The sequence below is a fragment of the Saccopteryx leptura genome, chromosome 7 (genome assembly GCF_036850995.1).
Source record: "Saccopteryx leptura isolate mSacLep1 chromosome 7, mSacLep1_pri_phased_curated, whole genome shotgun sequence".
Classification (NCBI taxonomy): Eukaryota; Metazoa; Chordata; class Mammalia; order Chiroptera; family Emballonuridae; genus Saccopteryx; species Saccopteryx leptura.
Genome location: NC_089509.1, coordinates 81,549,142 through 81,570,090, shown reverse-complemented (window position 1 = coordinate 81,570,090; position 20,949 = coordinate 81,549,142). Strand labels below are relative to the sequence as shown.

General features: G+C 39.0%; 1 protein-coding gene and 1 non-coding gene across 3 annotated transcripts in view; one reads left to right on the top strand and one right to left on the bottom strand.

Annotated features, from left to right (window-relative positions):
* Positions 1 to 20,949, bottom strand: part of SLC39A10 (solute carrier family 39 member 10) — a 191,813-nt gene that overhangs the window by 128,243 nt on the left and 42,621 nt on the right. For both annotated transcript variants that reach the window (XM_066345181.1, XM_066345182.1), the window contains exon 2: positions 8,089 to 8,231. The gene's annotated coding sequence lies outside the window, so the exon portion shown is untranslated. The remainder of the gene's footprint in view (positions 1 to 8,088; positions 8,232 to 20,949) is intronic.
* On the top strand, positions 9,251 to 9,357 carry LOC136379219 (U6 spliceosomal RNA). Its single transcript, XR_010746711.1, has one exon. It is a non-coding gene; the product is annotated as a U6 spliceosomal RNA (small nuclear RNA).

The following is a 20,949-nucleotide window of genomic DNA, read 5'->3' as shown; positions in this document are numbered from 1 at the left end:
GTATAGTGCAGTGGTCCCCAACCCCCAGGCCGCTGACTGGTATCGGTCTGTGGGCCATTTGGTACCGGTCCACAGAGTAAGAATAAGTAACTTACATTATTTCCGTTTTATTCATATTTAAGTCTGAACGATGTTTTATTTTTAAAAAATGACCAGATTCCCTCTGTCTAAGACTCACTCTTGAGGCTTGTCTCGGTCACGTAATACATTTATCCATCCCACCCTAAAGCCGGTCCGTGAAAATATTTTTTGACATTAAACCAGTTCGTGGCCCAAAAAAGGTTGGGGACCACTAGTATAGTGAATAGAGTGTCAACCTGGGATGCTGAGAACCCAGGTTTGAAACCCGAGGTGGCAGGCTTGAGTATGGAATCATAGACATGACCCCATGGTTGTTGACTTGAGCCCAGGGGTCACTGGCTTAAAGCCCAAGGTCGTTCGCTTCAAGCCCAAGATTGCTGGCTTGAGCAAGGGGGTCACTGGCTCAGCTGAAACCCCTGGTCAAGTCATATATGAGAAAGCAATGTGTTGGAATCCATGGGAGTCCGAAAGACCAGAGTAACAGGCTTTATTGAAAGGAAGAAAGGAACCCTGCCGGGCACTTCTCCTGGGGGAGAAGAGCACCAGTTACAGACTAGGGGCAAGTTATATAGTGTTTGGGAGAGCCTGAGGGGATACTGAATCAAAAATCCTGGTATGTCCGAAGCCCCTCCTTGGGGAGGCTTGTCAGCTTTTGGAATTCCTCTGTCTCAGGGTCAATAGTCCAGTAAGGGTGAGGTCTGACAGATAAGCGGAACATCAAGAGGGCAGTTTGGAATTTACATATTTATCACAATGAACAACTAAGGCGCTGCAACTATGAGTTGATGTTTCTCATCTCTCTCCCTTCCTGTCACTTTCTGTGTCTCTTTCTCTTTCTTCTCAATCTCTCTCTCTCACAAAAAAAGCAATCTTTTTTTCTAAAACATTTTTATCTCTGCACATGTAATTTAAATTGTATACAGGCCCTGGCCGGTTGGCTCAGTGTAGAGCGTCGGCCTGGCGTGCAGAAGTCCTGGGTTCGATTCCCGGCCAGGGCACACAGGAGAAGCGCCCATCTGCTTCTCCACCCCTCCCCCTCTCCTTCCTCTCTGCCTCTCTCTTCCCCTCCCGCAGCCGAGGCTCCATTGGGGCAAAGATGGCCCGGGCGCTGGGGATGGCTCCTTGGCCTCTGCCTCAGGTGCTAGAGTGGCTCTGGTCGCAACAGAGCGACGCCCAGGAGGGGCAGAGCATCACCCCCTGGTGGGCAGAGCCTCGCCCCCTGGTGGGCATGCCGGGTGGATCCTGGTCGGGCACATTCGGGAGTCTGACTGTCTCTCCCCGTTTCCAGCTTCAGAAAAATACAAAAAAATAAAATAAAATAAAATAAAAAATAAATTGTATACAAACAGATTTAATAATATAAATATTTATATTTAACCCTCTGAGTAGAGAGTTTTATTCATGCTCGTTGACCCCCAAGAGTGAGTTATTTTTAATAAAATTAGTTACAGTTTTATTAACTTAAAATCATGTTTGTTTGATAACCAATTTATGAAAACAAAAAGAACATACATTTGCCTTTTTTTAATATTGCCTTACACATTTTTAAAATAAAAATTTTTGTATGATTGTACTCTGGATGATCAGGAGGCATGAGGATGTACATGAACGTTCATACTACTCAAAGTTTAAAGAAGATTTTTTTGGAACCTGGGAAAGAAAGCCAACAAATTGCTTTTCAATGACATAGAAATATATAACTTTTCCTCAAGAATTGGAGGACCAACTCCAAGATAAAGTTTGGTTTTTTTTTTTGTTAAGAAAACATATTCTTATTTCTAATAAACTGCCATTACAGAAAATAGAATAGCTGCTGAGAATTATTTTTACTTTAAAAAGTGTCCTCTTTCGCCCTGGCCGGTTGGCTCAGCGGTAGAGCGTCGGCCTAGCGTGCGGAGGACCCGGGTTTGATTCCCGGCCAGGGCACACAGGAGAAGCGCCCATTTGCTTCTCCACCCCTCCGCCGCACTTTCCTCTCTGTCTCTCTCTTCCCCTCCCGGAGCCAAGGCTCCATTGGAGCAAAGATGGCCCGGGCGCTGGGGATGGCTCTGTGGCCTCTGCTTCAGGCGCTAGAGTGGCTCTGGTCGCAACATGGCGATGCCCAGGATGGGCAGAGCATCGCCCCCTGGTGGGCAGAGCTTTGCCCCTGGTGGGCGTGCCGGATGGATCCCGGTCGGGCGCATGCGGGAGTCTGTCTGACTGTCTCTCCCTGTTTCCAGCTTCAGAAAAATGAAAAAAAAAAAAAAAAAAAAAAAATGTCCTCTTTCAATATGTAGTATTATTTTTTTAAACTTTGAGATCATTACCTTCTAAAATGCTTTTGTTATTTATTTTGATGTTATACCTACATATTTAACATTCCATTCATCTCCATCTACTTTTTAAAAATAACATGTGGCCTGTGGTGGCGCAGTGGATAAAGCGTTGACCTTGGAATGCTGAGGTTCCTGGTTCTAAACCCTGGGCTTCTCTGGTCAAGGAATATACTAGAAAGAACTATGAGTTGATGCTTCCTGTTTCCCACTCCACCTTTCTCTCTCTCTTTCCTCCCTCTCTAAAATCAATTAAAAAATAATATGAATGTTTTTATATGCTAAGTGAAATTGGATTTGCTTTAAAGTATTTCTCTGTGTGTGTGGTTTTGGGAAGCAACAGGTACTCAGATTATTGAATTTTACAAGTTGTTTCTTTCTCACTTTGAGATAATCTACTCTAATTATTCTTTTCTTTCCATCCCCATTTCCTCCCTTTCACTCTTTGTCACTTCCTTTTTTTTTTTCTTGCCTATTTTTTCTCCTTCTCTCACTGTTTTTGGAAAGAAGGTGCTTTAAAAAAAGGCCACTGACAAGAGTCACTGACTCTTGAATCTGTTAAGGGTTTTTTTTTTTATAACTTTTAGAGGCAACATGGAGCTTTATTTATCTTGAAAGGTGGAATATTGCACATTCTGTTGACTTCAAGAAGAGGGTCATGGTTAAGTAACAGTAAATTATCAAAAATACAGAGCCTGGCTGGGAGATTATAGATCAATATATAAGATCTCTGGAGACTTGAGCTGTGATAATCCTCACTTTGAACTCTACACACAGTGTGAGAGGGAGTAAAAATGCTCTTCACTGTGCAAAAAGGTGAAGTTCATTGTCTTACTTTCTTGATAGCCTCCTATGGTCAGAGATCAAAACAGGAAGTGTCATTGTTACTAGCCAGAAACATTAAAGTTTTGTTCTTAAAAACACCTTGAACATTCTTTCCTATGAGGAAATTTTGTATGCGGGAACTTTGGGTGAGACCATATGGCTTCCTGAATTCTTTTCAAACAAAGTGATAAAGTTTGTTTTTGTTTTAAAATGCAGTTGAAGGAAAGGTATTTGCCATTTCAGAAGAGAACAACATTAAGTTCCTTTTAGATTTTTATGGACATCTGTGATCATTTGTCTCATGTAGCTAAAAAATAACCAGTACTGAAGAAATAGCATTTCATTTTATAGAGAAAAGGCTCAAAACATTTTACCAAAATAATTTTAAAGAAATCTCTGCTTCCTTCCACATAAGTTCTGTCCATAGTTACATGTAGATACATAAATTTTTGTGATAAAGACCATCATTTTACTCAAATATACTGATAGTGAAAGGTTTAAGTATTATGGTTTCTAAAACTGGTGATATAGAATTCCATTTCCTAGGTTCCTTGTGCCCCCCAAAATAATAATAAGTCATTCTTATAACAGTTGTTGGCTTGATATGATATTTTAAACAAAGAGAAAAATGTTATAAGCCAGAGAAGAGAAAGTCAGAAAAGAAAAAATATGGTAAATAAATATCTCAGTCTCTAAAGTTTAATTTCCAATATTTCAGATTTCCTCCCAGTCTATGTCTGATGGCAAACAAATATTCTAGAACAAAACAAGTATAGGCATACATTTTCTACTGGTAGAGTGAATCCAACCTATTTTTTCTCTTTTCCTAATGAAATAAGACTATTTCTATTTCGTTTCCATTGATTTTTGAGAGAAAAGTAAAAGAGAGAGCAAGAGAAAGAGAGGGAGAAAGACAGACAGAGAGAGAGAGAAACATCAACTCATTGTTCTACTTAGTGTGTACCCATTGATTGTTTCTCATATGTGCCCTGACAAGGGTTCCAATGGGCGACCTCACCATTCCAGGCGATGATTTATCCACTGTACCACCAGTGAGGGAAAAATAAAACTATTTCAAATAAGGATATACTAATATATTAAGAAAATATTTCCAGCTCAAATGTTTAATTAAAAGTTTATCTTTGTCTGATCAGGCAGTGGCACAGTGACTAGAGCGTCGGACTGGGACACTAATGACCCAGGTTCAAAACCCAAGGTAACAAGCTTGAGCACGGGCTCATCTTGTTTGAGCAAAGCTCACCAGCTTGAGCCCAAGGTCGCTGGCTTGAGCAAGGGGTCCCTCAGTCTGCTGTAGTCCCTGGGTCAAGGCACATATGAGAAAGCAATCAATGAACAACTAAGGTGCCACAACAAAGAATTGATGCTTCTCATCTCTCTATCTTCCTGTCTGTCTGATCCTATCTGTCCCGCTCTCCGTCTCTGTCACACACACAAACAAACTTTATCTTTACCAGCAAACTGCTATCTTACTAAAAATACAGCATAATACAGTAACAAAATAAAAAGACAAATTACCAGATAATGAACCAAAAAGTTTAGGTAAAACTTTCTACACACTCAAATCCAGTCAAGAACTTGACCAAGGACACCATTTTATGGATCTTTCATTGTGGTCTTAAATACATTGGAATATAAAGTTCTTTAGGTCTTGATTTCTGTATACAGTAAAAAATAAGTTTTCTGTTATAGAATATGGTATGCTAGCCTTAATGAAACATAAAAAGCATTTTGTGAAACTATTGAACTACTACTCTAAGAATAGATGGTACTGGACCAAATTTCCTAATTTAGTAATCAACTAAACTTTTCTTTAGTTTTTTTCTACCATCAGTGTTGAAGATGTAAAGTTATAGAACCAGAATGACCCCCACAAGAGACCTCTTTATTCCACACATGTCATTGTAAAAGAATTTGCTTGAAATTCTATTTGTCATCTGCAGAAATCAAGAGAAGCATCAAGAGTTAGCAGAGTAGAAGAAAAGGGACTAATTAATCCCAGAGTCTCAGTGTCTCAGAGTTTGATGTGATCACAGGGCCATTGAGTTTAGCCTCACCCACCCTTTCTCTCGTGGTGCTTCTGTTCATCTTTTGTTTTACAAATTGAGTTGGAAATTTAATGAGTTTTATTTATGCAATTGTTATTTTGAAATTGTAGGAAAATTTAAAAGGAAGTAAGCACTTAATTATAAGATTAAAATTCTATTTAACAACTGTGGGATCTATGTAGAAGGAAATTTTAAAAACTTATAAAACTTTACAGATAAAAAATATTTTGCCCTGGCCAACTAGCTCAGTGGATGGAGAGTTGGTCCGGCATGTGGACATCCAAGGTTCAATCCCCAGTCAGGGCACACATGAGAAGTTACCATCTGCTTCTCTTCCCTTCCCTCTCTCCCTTCTCTCTGTTTTCCCCTCTTGCAGCCAAGTGGCTCAATTGGTTCAAGAGTTGGCATGGGCACTGAGAATAGCTTGTTTGGTCCGAGCAATGGTCCCAAACAGGGGTTGCTGAGTGGATCCCAGTTGTGGAGCATGAGAGAGTCTGTCTATTTCCCCTCCTCTCACTTAAAAAAATATATATTTTTGAAGAATTTTATGGTTTACAAAGCATTATTATATAAAATTATTTTATTTGAACATACACCATAAGGGAGGTCCAGGATGACAGCATGAGTGATTAGTAGAGCTATGACCATAAACCACGTATCTTGTTTTTTAGTCTAAGACTTCACATTTCTCTCTTCCTCTCTCTCTCTCTTCATAAATTTCTCTCTCTCTTTTTAAAGTTAGAGAAGAGGAGATAGAGAAACAGACTCTCACATGCTCCCCCACCTGGATCCACTTGGAAGTGATGTCTGGGGCCAATTGTCAAGTCTACCAAGCTATCCTCAGCTCCTGAAGCTGATGCTCTATCCATTGAACTGACCAGCCAAGGCCATATTTCTCTATCTCTTTCTCTTTCTCTCCCTTTCTGTCCTTCCTCTTTCTCTTTACTCCATGACTGAGTCTGAAACTTACTACATGAATGCTTACTAACATAGAAAACTAAAAGCTTAGGTTACCTGACCACACAGTGGTGCAGTGGATAGAGCGTCGGACTAGGATGCCAAGGACCCAGGTTTGAGACCCCGAGGTTGCCAGCTTGAGCGCAGTCTCATCTGGTTTGAGCAAAAAGTAAAAAGCTCACCAGCTTGGACCCAAGGTCGCTGGCTTGAGCAAGGGGTTACTCGGTCTGCTGAAGGCCCACTGTCAAGGCACATATGAGAAAGCAATCAATGAGCAACTAAGGTGTCGCAATGCGCGACGAAAAACTAATGATTGATGCTTCTCATCTCTCCATTCCTGTCTGTCTGTCCCTATCTATCCCTCTCTCTGACTCTCTCTCTATCTCTGTAAAAAATATAAAAATATAAAAATAAAAGCTTTCTGAGGGCAAATTTAGTATTCTATTTACTTTTGCATTTGTAGTATCTAATCCAAAGTAGATATTTAGCTGTTTGTTGAATGAATGAAATAAAATAAAAACACGAAATAAACATTTTTTCAGATAGTAAATAAGTAAACAAAAATAGAAGACTTATACTACAGATTTTAGACAACTATTGAGAAAATCAAGTATTGTGTTAAATGCTATCCATCTATCTATTATTTAATCTCTCTATCATCTATCTTGTTAGCCTCACTCCACATAATACATTTTACCATCTATTATTATTGACAAATTTTTAGGTCATTAAGTCATAATTATTATTTAGAAAGACTCTTTTGTTGACAGCATAGAGTTAGAATTCATCTTCAGTAACATAACGTTTATTAGAATACAGCAAATATGTGTGGCCTGTGGTGGTGCAGTGACTAAAACTTCAACTTGGAACAATTAAGTCACCGGTTGGAAATCCTGGGCTTGCCTGGTCAAGGCACATACTACAAGCAATCAGTGAACAACTAAAATGAGGTAACTATGGGTTGATCCTTCTAGTTCCTTGCTCCTCTCCCTCCCCTCTTTGTAAAATCAATAAACAAAATCTTTAGAAATACAACAAATAAAAAGTCATAATCACCTGGAGAGTGTACATCCTGGAGAGTACAAGACTGATCATTAACTCATATTTACATCAGTTTTCAGTACTTTTTGCTGTTATATTTTAAAATAAATTTTGAAGGCTTATGAAAGCATCAGCTGATCATTTTTTTTTATCATTTTTATATTATTCCATCAGCATGGCTTATCAATTTCAACTGTCCATGCTTAGACAAAATAAGTTTTCATACCAATATTTCTTTCTACCTACATGTTTGGGTAAAGAGCCTACATGTTTGGATGTGTTGAACTTTACCTTATTTTTTGCAAAGTCTCTATAAGTAAATATTTCTGTATGTAACCTAGAAGAAAATTTAGAGGAAGAGCTAATTATTTAAAATTAATAATTACTGGGTCAAATATTATCAAGATATATTGAGGAAAATGAATCTCAAAGAATATACACATTTTACAAAGCCAAACCCATAAGACAAATACAGATGGAATACCCAGCATCTGACTTAGATGTACACCAAAGGAGAAAATACTGAAAAAATGGCCCAAGCTGTAACCTTGCCAATTTAATAGTTATTGCTGTCGAGTAACACTTCATGATGCCATCTAGTGACAAGTGACCAACACATTAATCACATAAAAATGATGGGGTGGGGAGGTGAAATTCCCAGGATTTTATATGTAAAGGAGGAAATTCTGCTGAGAGAATTAAATTTGATAGATTAGTTTTCTCTCTCCAAGAACACAGGGTGTGTGAGAATTAATCACTGATTTGCAGCTTGAGATTTTATTTTGAAATACTGTATGGCCACCTACCTCCAAATCTGCACCTCTCCCTCCTCCTGCCGCTGCCTTTCACCATCCGATCTGCAGCTGAACTCAGAACTGAGGAGTGTTGTCCAAGTCGCAGCCCCCCGAGTAGTGACAGGTGGTGGAAGTGGAGCACTTTACAAAACGGTCTTAAAAAAAAAAAAAAAGAAAAAAGACTTCAAAAAAGGCAACCAAGATTATTCCTGGAACAATCTGTGCCCCATAAAAAATAAAAACAACAATAATAAATAAGAAGTTCAAAGAGTAAAACTAAAATAGGGACCAGAGGAAATCATCTTTGTTTTTCTTGGCCAACGACTGTGCAGACCTGATGCTGGCTCGATCCTTATACCAAATCCTCCCTGAGAATGCTGGCAACCTCTCTCTGAATGGCTCTAGCATTGTGCCCTAAGGGAAATAATTTTCTCCGAGTTATCTCATCTTTTGTAAACAGATGGCGCAGTCTTTTTCTTTCTTTTTTTTTTTTTTAAGAGAAAGACCAACAATCTGTCAACTGTGGAATTCTCATAGTCCAATAGTTTCTTTTTGGTTAATTTTTTCACAACTAGATTAAGCAGCGCTGCTGCCATAGACACATGTACAAACAGGAGACATTTTCTGCACTCACGTGTATTCGTTTAGAGTTCAAGAGGACTATGTCGTCAGTTGCCTTAGATTATCTAGTTAAAAACCTCTGTGAAATAAAAAAGAAAAGCTTATCAAAATCTCCAGCTTCAAGTGTGTTTAGTTGTTTCTTTTTACTGTTGCCGGCATGCTGTGATTGGAGCACAATGTGTGGAAATTGCATAACCATTATTTCCACAAATCAAAGCTATTGAGAAATGGGAAGGCCTGGCAGGAGTTGCTGCTGAAACGTTGATTTAAAAAAGTCTGCCTTTCTGTCTTAAGTTCTTCTTTCTTTTAACTATTGTTCAATTTTAACCATCACTGAGCTTTGTTTTTCTTTTGTTTGTTTTGTTTTGTTTTTTAACTGAAATCGAAATTAGCCACAGGTCAATGACATATTTTGAAAAGCGTTTTTTTTCTGTTTCTTGTATTTATCTTTAGCTCAACATTATTTTTATTTTGTTATTTTTGCTGTCTTGGACTAGTCTAGGCAAAGGATTCTTGATTCCAGTATTAGAACCACCAAGAAAACATTTGGAAAGTGCTCGATTCCACAGCACAGACACTAAAATTGGGCAGATACTGAGGAGATTAACATGGCTCCTGTACAAGGATGACATGCACCTTTGTGAAGTGTTCCAAATTTAGACGGAAAGAAAGAAAGAAAGAGAAAAGAAAGAAAGAAAGAAAGAAAAAAAAAAAGAGAGAAAGAGGGAAAGAAAGAAAGAAAGAAAGAAAGAAAGAAAGAAAGAAAGAAAGAAAGAAAGAAAGAAGGAAGGAAGGAAGGAAGGAAGGAAGGAAGGAAGGAAGGAAGGAAGGAAAGAAAGAAAGAAAGAAAGAAAGAAAGAAAGAAAGAAAGAAAGAAAGAAAGAAAGAAAGAAAGAAAGAGTAAAGTATTTGGTGTGATTTCCATGTCTTCAGTTTTGGGCCATCAGCCAAATCCGTTCCAGGTTTATGGGGGCTACTGACAGTCCTTTCTCTACTTCTTTCACATTTAAAATAGTAACCAGTCAGATGGTTATTTGGGTCAAAGTAAGCCTGCATGCATTATAAGAGAGTGAAGAAAAACACTTCTGATTCTGGCTTTCTGTGTCTCTCTTTTGCTCCAGTAGAGGTTTGGTTGTGCTACTCTTAGAGTCACAGGTTCTGCTGAGAACTGAAAACCTTCCCCTTTTCTATTGAACACATCTGCAGTTAGTCTGGGGATGAGTGAGAGGGGAATGGGAATTTCTAACACCTTCTGGGAAATTAGGAGGTAAGAATGGGGAATTTACTTAAGAGTGAAATGTGGTTTTATTGAAAAAAATTCTACTGGGGTCAAAGATTGTTTTCTTCTGAAAGAGATGTATATAATTGCGTTTCTTCCCACATCCTCTTCCAAAAGAACTTGTTCCCACTCACAGACCCTGCTGAATAGATGGGCCTAGTCTTCCATGAGTACATCGGTGACCCTACCACTCTGGCTATAGATAAGAAGGATTAGTATGTAGAGACCCACTGTGAGAGTCAATCTATAGGTTAGGCCAAGCCACTTAAATGATTTCATTTGAGAATTTTGAACTAGGGCTCAGAATCATAGATGGGTGATGGAAATTGAATTCGCAAAGTCACGGTAATTTGGTTTGAGAATTATCCAAATATAAGAGCCAGACGTGTAAATCAAATGTATCAGAGAACCCAAAGTAAAAACCTTGCATATGGAGGCAGCTTGAAAGAGTGCCATAGAATAGACATGCAGAGACCTCCAGTCAAGATGGCGGCATAGGTAAACATGTGTTGGGCAGATGAAGTATATTATGTCACTTTGTTGATGGCACTGCCCACGTGGAGGCCCGTTGCCCAGGTGATGATATTGGTTGCCCTTTTTGCTTGGGATGGTCATCATTATATTAATGTGTGCTGGGGACAGGCTGTAAGCAGGCAGGATCATTATAGCCTAAGGCTTAGTTTTAAGACTAAGCCTTTCCCACCCTTTTTGATTTAGGGTGGTGCCTTCTCATGAGGAATCCCATTATGCCCCAGATGAGTGACTTTGTATCAGAGACTTCCTTGTTTGTATATTGGATTAAAGGTTTTGATTTCTACACTATAAAGTGGGGCAGACCTGGAGCTTGCTCTCTCTCAGTTCCTGAGATTAGCATTAGAGAGGAGAGCAGAGAAAGGAGAGCAGATAAAGGCCATGTGGAGGCAAGGAGAGGCAACCAAGATGGCGGAATGCTGAAAGAGAAGCCAGTTAGTGCAGAGTTTGTGCAGAGAGAAGGAGATGGGGAACAAAGGAGAATGAGGCTGATGAGGTAGACACGTTTGATTCTAGGAAACTTGGATAAGTCAGTAGCTTTGTGAGCACTGAATGTGACTGGGTTTTGGAGCCCAGTGTGTATTTTTACTTGCCCGCCGGGTGCAAGCTAGGATTAAAGACTATGGCCCACCAGTTCTTGGCTCCATGGTTTCTTTACCGACTGTCCGAATCCAATGTGAACCTGCATAGGCCAGAAGGCTGCTTTGATGCTGGGTCTGGCCATGGCTTCTGGCTTTACATGGCCCACCAGTTTTTGGCTCTGTAGTTTCTTTACCGACTGTCTGAATCCAATGCATGGGCCAGGCTGCTGTAATGGTGGCCCTGGCTACTGGCTTCACATAGGGATTTAAATAACAAGCCACATTGAGGCTGGTAGGAGGTGCAGAGACATGGACCAGGCTGGTTCTTCACTTATGTGTAGTGGTTTAAAATCAGGAGGGCCTGACCCATGGAGGCACAGTGGATAAAATGTCAACCTGGAATGCGGAGGCTGCTGGTTCAAAACCCTGAGCTTGCCGGGACAAGGCACATCTGAGAAGCAACTACTATGAGTTGATGCTTCATACTCCTCCTCCCTTTCTCTCTCCCTTTCTTTTCTCTCTAAAATCAATACATAAAATTAAAAATTGGGAGGTATATCTCAGCTGCAGAGGTTTCTCCTGAGGAGCAACAGGTCTCAGCCTCATACCTGGCCTCCCAGCCTAGGGTTCCAGAGGCAGGAAGAGAAGTCTCATAACTTCTGTCTGTGAAAACCAATGGGTATTGTGGCTGAGCAAAACAGCCAGTTGCGGGAGTCTTAGGCAGCTCCTTTAAAAGGGTCCACAGGTAGACTTACTTGGACTCACTCCCTCTGACTGCCAGCACTGGATCAGCAGCTTGAAAAAAACCAAGGACATTTGGGGAGGAACTGGATTATCTGAAGCTGTCCATCAGGTGCACTGGTTCTGGGACCTCCTGGAAGGTGCAACGTCAATCATTGCTTGTGCCCTGACTGAGGCCACCTGGAACAAGTTATAGAGTAATGTACAGAGCTGGGAGTGGTGGGGGGGAGCTTTCTGCCAACCAAAAGTGCTGGCAGAGGCCATTGTTCTTTATCGGAGAGCCCTCCCCCATAGATCCAACAGGGAGGAATCATATTTGAATATTCATCAACTTGACACTATTTGCCCTGCCCAGGTGATTACCTGAGACCCATGCCACCCAACTTGCAGGCCCACCTGAGCCATTTTCAGTGTCTTTTTTATACAAATGATCTGTCTTGGTTCATGCTTCAGATTTCCTAAAATCTCTCAAACAAGCAGTATATGACCTCTGTTTCCCTACATCTCTTGCTAAGTGGCCGCAGGCCAGGCACTAGTTACAGCCAACCTTGGTTCACAGCTGCGCCTCTCTTGGGTACCTGTAAGCCCAGTACAAATAGCAGCCATCTTCATATCACTCTGTAACTTGTGCCTTGTTGCCCCAGGCAGGGCACAGGCAGTAGCTGACCTTGTACCTCTTGGGAGGTCCCAGAGCCAGCATACCTGGTGGACAGCTTCAGACCATGCCTATTATAATCTTATCATCTCCATGAGCAACACTCAAAGGGTGGACTTGGTGAGCACCAAAGTCCCACTGAAGCAAGTCTTGCTCTGTTGGGCTGACTCCTACACAACAACTCCTGTACTATAGTCACAGCCAGTCCTCAAAGTTGATCATGCTAGTGGTCAATTCCTCCCAGTGATGCCAACAGCAATCAGAGTGCTCAACTACAACAGGACAGTGCACACAGTCCACACAGTAGCACACCTAGAGCACCCAGTGTGGGTGACTGGGGAGGTTGTATCACTCGGCCCTATTACACAAGGCTATTACCAAGTTTGGGAGACATAGCAACTCTACCTAATACATAGAAACAAACATAGGGAAGCAGCTCAAAAGCAGAGACAAAGAAATAAAAAAAACAGCAGAAATCTTCAGAAAAAAAAGCTAAATAAAATGAAGGTAAGCAAACTAACAAATATAGAGTTCTAAACACTGATTATAAGGATGCTCAAGGAACTTAGTGAGAACTTCAATAAAGAAATAATAGGCATAAAAGAGGGCATAGAAATAATAAAAAAGAACCAGTCGGAAGTGAAGAATTACTGAAATGAAGAATAATTTACAAGGAATCAATAATAGAGTAGATCAAGCCGAGAATCAAATTAGCAATTTGGAATATAAAGAAGCAAAAAACACCCAATCATAATAGCAAAAAGAAAAAAGACTCTTATAAAATGAAGAAAATGTAAGGAGCCTTTAGGACAACTTCAGGTATACACCAACATTTGCACATGGGCTGCTGGAAGAAGAGAGAGAACAAGAAATTGAAAACCCATTTGAAAACATAATGATAGAAAACTTCTTTTACCTGGTGAAGGAAAGTCCAAGAAGCACAGAGATTCCCAAATAAGATGAACCCAAAGAGGCCCACACCAAGACACATCATAATTAAAATGCAAAAGGTTAATAACAAAAAAAGAATCTTATAAGTAGCAAGAGAAAAGCAATTAGTTACCTACAAAGGAATTTCCATAAGATTTTCAGTTGATTTCTCAATAGAAACTTTGCAGAGCAGAAGGGAATGGCAAGAAATATTTAAAGTGATAAAAACCAAGGACCTACAGCCAAGATTACTCTACCCAGCAAAGCTATCACTTAAAATCAAAGGTCATATAAAGAGCTTCCCAGATAAGAAAAAGGTAAAGGAGTTCACTACCACCAAACAACGTGGGGGTTTTTTGTTGTTTGCTTTGTTTTTTTAGAGAGAGAGACAGGAAGGGATAGGAGAGAGGAGAGATGAGAAACATCAATTGTATTTGTTTCACTTTAATTCTTTATTGATTGCTTCTCATATGTGCTTTGACCAGGGGGATCAAGATGAACCAGTGACTCCTTGCTCAAGTCAGTGACCTTGGGCTTCAAGCCAGTGACCTTGGGATCATGTTGATGTTCCTGCTCTCAAGCTGGTGACCCCATGCTCAATTTGGTTAGCCTAGGTTCTGGCTGACAACCTTGGGGTTTCAACCTGGGTCTTTCAGCGTTCTGGGCTGTTGCTCATCCACTTCACCACCACTGGTCAGGCCCAAACCAGTATTATATGAAATGTTAAAGGGTCTTTTGTAAGAAAAAGAAAAAAAATAAAGATAAAAATATAAATAATAAAATGGCAATAAATACATATTTATCAAATACATATCTATCAATACATGAAGGTGAAAAGAAACAAAAATAAACAAACAACGGAAACAGACTCATAGATACAGACAAAATTTTGATAGTTGACAGATGGGTGAAAAGGTGAAGGGATTAAGAAGTACAAATTGTACAGAATAGTCACTGGGATAGATGTAAAGTGCACTATAGAGAAAATAGTCAATAATATTCTAATAACTATTTATGGTGTCAGATAGTATGAGATTTATCAGGATGATCACTTAGTAAGTTATATAATGTATAATCACTGTGTTGTACACCTGAAACTAATATAATATTATGTCTCTGCATGGTGGCTCAGTGGATAGAGTGTCAGCCTAACATATGGATGTCCCAGGTTTGATTCCCTGTCAGGCACACAGGAGGAGTGATCATCTACTTCTCCTCCTCCCAATTCTCCTTTGCTCCCTCTTTACTTCTTGCAGCCAGTGGCTTGACTGGTTCAAGCATGGCCCTGGGCACTGAAAGTAGCTTGGTTGGTTCAAGTGCATCAGCCTCAGGCACTGAAAATAGCTTGGTACTTGAACATCAGGCCCCAGATGGGGTTGTTGTGTAGATCCTGGTCAGAGCACATGCCGGAGTCCATATCACTATCTCCCCTCCTCTCACCTAAAAAAAAAAAAAAAATTATGTCAACTGTAATTAAAAAAAAAAAAAAAAAAGATTAAGACTTAAAAAAATTTGCCTGACCCATGGTGTCACAGTGGATAAATTGTCAACCTGGAACTCTGAGGTTGCTGGTTTGAAACCCTGGGCTTGCCTGGTCATGGTACATTTTGGAAGCTGATCCTTCCTGCTCCTCCACCTCTTCTCTTTCTCTCTCTCTTCTCTCTAAAATGAATAAATAAAGTCTAAAAAAATTTAAAAAAAAAGAAAAGAAAAATGTCTTTGTTGACATTATGAAACAAACGGTGTTTTAAAGCTGGCCCAGTTTTTAGAGTTCTCAGTCATATGAGCCATTAAGCTCCTTTAATTGTTTAAATAGTTTGGCTGGATTTTTTTTAAAAAAACCTTATAACTGAGATTTTAAATTTGAGTGAGACTAATGGTTTTCTAGGTCTCAGAAAACCCAGCAGTCCTTCGATATCACTAGTCTTAAGTAAAGCAATCCTTAGCATCATTTTCTCCATTGTGTTTTTGCCTAGTCTGTGTCATCTAGCAAAGTGCCTGGAACATTTTAGTTGCAACATCAGTATTTATTAAATAATAAATCCCCTCTTTCCTTAGTCTCTCAATAATAGTTTCTGCATACTGTCCTTGTAAGCAGTACATTTGAGGAGGCAGATGCTTTGGAGATCATTAAAGACAACTAAACTAATAATGAAATGAGTGTGATTAAGGAAGAACCAGTTAACTTCATCAAGAGAAGGAAAAGTAGAATAATAGTGCTATAAAAACAGACAACATAACACAAACATATCCTATAGACACCTTCATTCCTACCTTGATAAGAATTTAGCCTTGCCCTGACCATGTAGCTCAGTTGGTTATAACATCAACCCAGTACACCAAGGTTGTGGATTCAATCCCTTTTAGGACACATACGAGAATCAACGAATAAATGAATAAATAAGTGGAACAACAAATCAATGTTTCTCTTTGTCTCTGTTTTCCTCTCCCTTCCTCTCTCTCTAAAATAAAAAAGTACAAAAAAATTAAAAGAGTTTACCTTCTGTATTTGGAATGTAAGTTGATAGAATAAAATATTAAATTTTCTCATAGTCAAAATCACGGGTTGTATTGGAACTTTGGTATGATCCTTCACTTAATCATGACAATTCTGCCTGTTAGGGTTCTTTAGTTTCATCATATAAATGAGGAAAATGAGGAAAAATGTTGCCCAAGATAATAAGTGACAGAGCTGAGATTGGAATTAAATGTCTATTATTACTTTATGATAATGATCAAATCTGATTAATTTATGACTTCTCTGGCCTTGCCAGTTCTGAAACTCTTGCTGAAAGTATATAATAGTGTGCATAAAATATATCTGAAAAAATCATGACTTTAGTAACAGTGTTTCCCTCCAGAGATGTTAACTGGGTGATTAAAAATAGGAAGTATTGCCTGACCTGTGGTGGTGCAGTGGATAACGCGTCGACCTGGAAATGCTGAGGTCGCTGGTTCAAAACCCTGGGCTTGCCTGGTCAAGGCACATATGGGAGTTGATGCTTCCAGCTCCTCTCCCCTTCTCTCTCCCTCTCTCTCTCCTCTCTAAAAATGAATAAAGAAAAAAGAAAAAAAAAATAGGAAGTATTTATTTTCCATAGCCCAATGTTTTGTCCCTTTTGACATTTGACTTATAGGCTTATATTACTTTATCCAAAAAAGCAATATTTTTTAATTAAAAAGAATTTTTCCATTACAGTTGACATATAATATTAGTTTTAGATATACAACATAGTGGTTATACATTTATATAAGTTATGAAGTGATTCTCCCCTATCATTCTAGTACCCTTGACACCATACATAATTATTACAATATTATTGACTAGATTCCCTATGATATACTTTACATCACTGTAACAATTTTGGATTCCACATATATGTGAAATCATATGTTATTTGTCTTTCTCTGTATGCTTATTTCACTCAGTATAATACCTTCTAGGTCCCTTCTGGTCACAATGGCAAGATTTCTCTCTTTTCTTTCTGGCTGGGTAATATTCCATTGTATATATGTTTCACATTGTCTTTATTCATTTTTTTTCATCAGTGGACACTTATATTACTTCCATATCTTGGTTATGTGAAAAATGCTGCAATGAACACAGGGATGCATATGTCTTTTCAAATTAGTGCTTTGAGTATCTTCAGTAAATATTCAGAAGTAAAATTGTTGGGTCTTTCTATGTCTTTGTTTTAAAGTCTATTTTGTCTGATATAAATATTGCCACCCAGCTATATTTTATTTCCATTTTTATGAAATAATACTTTTTTATTCTTTTACTTTTGGTCTCTGTATGTATTTACATCTGAAGTAGGACTCATAGGCAGCATATGCCTATTATGTGAATAGTGTTAACCTTGATGTTGTCCCAGAGGTCCCTTAAGCTATCCTCATTTAAAAAATCTATTATTTATTTATTTATTCATTCATTCATTCATTCATTTTTTTGCTGTTCTAATTGGGTATTTTCTGCTACCTTGTTTTCCAAATCACTGGTTTGATTCTCTGCTTCATCTAATTTGTTGATTACATGTAATGTATTCTTCATTTCTGTTATGTGCTCTGACTGGTTCTTGTCTTGTGGTTTCTATCTCTTTGTGCAAGTTCTCACCGATTTTGTCTATTCTTCTCCTAGTTCATTAAGCACTCTTATAACCCGGTTTCTGAACTCAGTAACTGGTAAATGCCTGTCTCCATTTTGTTTAGTTCTTTTTCTGGAGTTTTGTTCTTTTCTTTCACTTGGGACATGTTTCTTTGTTTCCTCATTTTTGCTGACTCACTGAGATTGTTTCTACATATAGGTAGATCTGTTACATTTCCCAGTCTTGGCTGGGTCACCTTATATAGTAGGTGTCCTCTGGGGTTATTGGCACAGTTTGTCTGCTCATTTGAGCCAGGTGTTCCAGGGATGTCCCTTGTGTGAGTTGTGTGTGCCTTCCTGTTGTTGTTGAGCCTTGATTACTGTTGGTATGTCAGTGAGTGAAGCTGAGCCTCAAGCTCACTGGCTGTGGGGACTGACCGCGACTACAGCCAACAAGCTCATGTGTGGGGGCTGATCCCAACGATTGCCATTTGCTGTAGCAGGGCTCTGGTGTGTGTTGAGTCCACCGAAAAAGTCATGTGTTGAAAAATATCACACTACGAAAATTTTTTTATCTGATAAAATAAACTTGTGTTAGAGTAGTTGGAGATCTTTTCTAGCTCTAAAATTATTTTATTACATAGTTTCAGGAAAGATCTCCCAGTTTCAGAGAATACAAGATTCCTACATTGAATGTTTTTTCAAATCAATGAAACTTCCTGAAAGAACCTTAAAAAGGTTACCTATATTTTGGCAATATTAACAGCTTTTTAAAATATCAGATGAATTAAATCAAATTTGAAAGTCAACCTTCAGATTCAGATTAAGCTTAATGTCTTGAGGAGGCCTGCCAGCATCTTTCCTGGAAAGAATAACTTTGTTGTGATTAACACCAAACTTCCTAAGGAGTACAGAGAGAACAGAAGTTTGGAGTCCAACAATTAATGACTCCAGATACATCCCACGGGTGAGGACAAGCTAAAGGCAAACATGCCGTGCACATTTTATTTTCCCAGGTATATAGCAGGCAGCTTGGAAAATCACTAGGATATGCCTGACCTGTGGTGGCGCAGTGGATAAAGGTTTGACCTGGAAACGCTGAGGTTGCCAGTTCAAACCCCTGGGCTTGCCTGGTCAAGGCACATATGGAAGTTGATGCTTCCTGCTCTTTCCCCTCTTCTCTCTTTCTCTTTACTCTCTCTCTCTAAAAATGAATAAATAAAAATCTAAAAAAATAATTTAAAAAATCACCAGAATAGGCCTCACAACCACAACAAAGGAGGGTAAAGAAGATTCCTGTGTGTAGGCACTGAGGTTTGCCTTCATTCTCTAATGGCAAACCGTACAGGAGACAGGAAACCCTTTGGAGTTGACCTTACCTCTTCATATTATATTAAAGACAGTCTGGTATGTGCCTGTGTCCATTTAAACTAAATGCTTTACATTTATGAAATCTTTCAAGTGTCAGAGGTCCCAATTGAATATTGTCATAAGAAGCGATTCTGTCAAATGTGGCATGATTTTTCAGTACACCTACTTCAGTGTTCAAATTTTTGAATCTCCTGTAACAGTAAAAATAGTGAAAGCTTTTTAATGTCCTAAAATTGTCATAAATATGAGCCATACAGCTAAGCTCCACTGTTGTTAGCATTGAAGATAGTCACATTTAATTTTAGTGCTGGAGAAAGCAAATCAGTCTTGCTAACTAAAACCCACAGTATTTTGCACATTATTTTTCTGAATTCCTTCTGTCTGTTTTAGTATTTGAAATGCTAAAATATTCTGCCACAGCACTCTTTCTGGAAAATTCTATGTGCTGTCTTTTGATCTCTGCTACTGGTTCACAAGTCACTCTTGGCTGATTTATAAAGCAAAAGGGGATTTCATTTATGGAGTTTTGTATTATTTTTTCTGTTCACCATACTGCACTTCCTCCTCTGAGGTCTCAGAATTCTGCTATAAATTACAACAGTTAAGAGGCAATGACAGCCTTTGCTATGACCTCAACATTATAGATAGAAGGCCCCTAAGTGGAATCCTAACTTGAAAGGTATTCCTGCCCTTTTGTGTCAGACATTATCCCTACATCCTTAAGTTTTGTGAAAGAAGAGTGGAAATGCACCGATGGAAAAGTGCATTGGGTGCTTGTGGCTAGCAATCCAAGAAGCCTGAAGGAAATGCCACTCATGCCTTTGTTTCTCTTTGCCCACGAGGGGCTTCTGTAGATAACCGTCCCAAGTCAGACCAGGAATTCTGTGCAGCCAGCACTAGATTTCAATGGTGATGCTGAATAGAATGCACTGAATGAACCACTTTGTGTTATTGTCAGACACCAATCTACCAATGTTGATATCAGGCCTCATACGACTATGTGAACTAGCTAATCTGATAGATTTTCTCCCTTATTTTTATTCTTCAACTCTTAACATAACATTTAGTCCCTCTCCCTCAATTCCAATTTGATCATAGCTGGAGGTTGTCTTATAGCTTCACAGATTCAGTTGTGTCATTTAGATGTGTGGTCCCCAACCCCCGGGGCCACGGACCGAGAGCGGTCCGTGGGCCATTTGGTACCGGTCCACAGAGAAAGAATAAATAACTTACATTATTTCCATTTTATTTATATTTAAGTCTGAACAATGTTTTCTTTTTAAAAAATGACCAGATTCCCTCTGTTACATCCGTCTAAGACTCACTCTTGACGCTTGTCTCGGTCACCTGATACATTTATCCGTCCCACCCTAAAGGCCGGTCCGTGAAAATATTTTCTGACGTTAAATCAGTCCGTGGCCTGAAAAAGGTTGGGAACCACTGATTTAGATCACCACCACGACAATCCCCTTACACTCTACTATAAACTTTAATCTGCACTGTGGCTTCTTCCCTGCCTGTGATCTGACTTCTATCCCCTTTGTAACTGTTTAATGGAAGAAAGTAAAATATTTAGATAAAAGTAGTTCACAACTTTTTGTCTTATCTAGAAACCTCTGTTACAGTTTTATAAAAGCACTAAGACTTTGCTTAATGAAGAGAACTCAGCAAGGCTCCATCTTAAACTTTGCTGATCTCAAATCGGGAGACTACAATACATAAAACCCATTAGTTCAAGGAGACCCGTAAGGGAAATTCTTGACACTCCATGCTTATGCTCTATGTAACTTTGAAATACAGATGAAAATGCCTTCCTTACAAGGATGTTTTTATGATTAATGAGAAGATGTACATAATGTGTTGTGACTTCCTGGAGCAAGAGTTCCTTATAAGGAATCTATTATTATTCATTATTATCATCCAGATACTAGGACTATATATTGCCCTAGGACAAAATAAACTGTAGGAAGATGCAAAAAATTATTCCAGATTATTAGAAAGCTCTAGGGCAACTAGCATATGGTAGGTATTCTTTGATAAATATTCTAAATGCATATTTATATGCAAAACTGACTATTGA